Source organism: Frankliniella occidentalis, unplaced genomic scaffold (assembly GCF_000697945.3).
Source record: "Frankliniella occidentalis isolate FOCC.00 unplaced genomic scaffold, Focc_3.1 Scaffold46, whole genome shotgun sequence".
In the NCBI taxonomy this organism is placed as follows: Eukaryota; Metazoa; Arthropoda; class Insecta; order Thysanoptera; family Thripidae; genus Frankliniella; species Frankliniella occidentalis.
Window position 1 is genome coordinate 992,277 of NW_026267176.1, and position 919 is coordinate 993,195.

At 47.2% G+C, this 919-nt stretch overlaps 1 protein-coding gene across 1 annotated transcript in view; it reads left to right on the top strand.

The window, feature by feature from the left end:
* Positions 1-598: 598 nt before the first annotated feature.
* Positions 599-919, top strand: part of LOC113217700 (cytochrome P450 6k1) — a 5,005-nt gene continuing 4,684 nt past the window's right edge. Inside the window, exon 1 of the mRNA XM_026437714.2 lies at positions 599-767. The gene's annotated coding sequence lies outside the window, so the exon portion shown is untranslated. The remainder of the gene's footprint in view (positions 768-919) is intronic.

Below are 919 nucleotides of genomic sequence, written 5' to 3' on the forward strand. Positions count from 1 at the left end.
ATGCTAAACACCCAGACGATACCTCACGTATAACCAAGAGAAAGAAATTAGAATTTCCTTAATCTAAACGTTCAGGTACGCAAAAAGCATTTTCCGAAAAGCATATCGTGTATAGCGCCGATCTTTTCGCTGTGTACAGCGCGAGGGGGAAATCACTCTAGATCTGAGTGTACGAGTTAGTACGTTAGTACACGTTAGTACACCCTATATTTTGCGCAATTTTTCATGATTTATTCAAAATAATGTTATTGCGGCACTATTACGCTTGATTTTTAACATTAGTACGCGTTATTACGCTGGTAGTACGAATTAGAACGTCTATAGTACAGGCCTGGGTGTACGAGCTAGTACGCAAGTGATTTCCCCCTCGGTACAGCGCTCCTTATATGAGACTGCTTGTCTAGTTGGAGAGGTTTTGCTGAGTCATCTTCTCTCAACCGTGTCGCCGAAGCTCAGTTAGAAAGATCGCCGGTGACCTTCACACCCGTTTAAAACTGATCCGCCTGTCAGAGGTCTTTCTGCACGGGTGGGGTGAGAAGGTCTCCGCGGCGTGGCCGAATACAACTTGCAAATCATCTATCAAGCCACTTAGTGGCGTGATAAGAGAGCGGCGCGGTGGAGCGTGGCGGCGTTGGCGGCGTGCGGAGGAGTGGGGCTTGCAGCCACTGGCAGCGCCGAGAGCAGTCCATCCGCGGAGAAGTAAATAAACTCAGTGTGCGAGAGGAGAGGCTGGGCGCAGGACGCCACAGAGAGAAAGCGATTCTCAGGTATTTAACTTTCCAGACGCGAGTTTGTGAATGAACATACCGTGCGACAGTTTGTGTCTTGGTTTTACACACGTGTCGTTTGCTTGTACTATTACTAGATACTCGATAGCAAAACCTGTTGATCCAGTGACAGTAAAAGTTTTTTTCTTGTA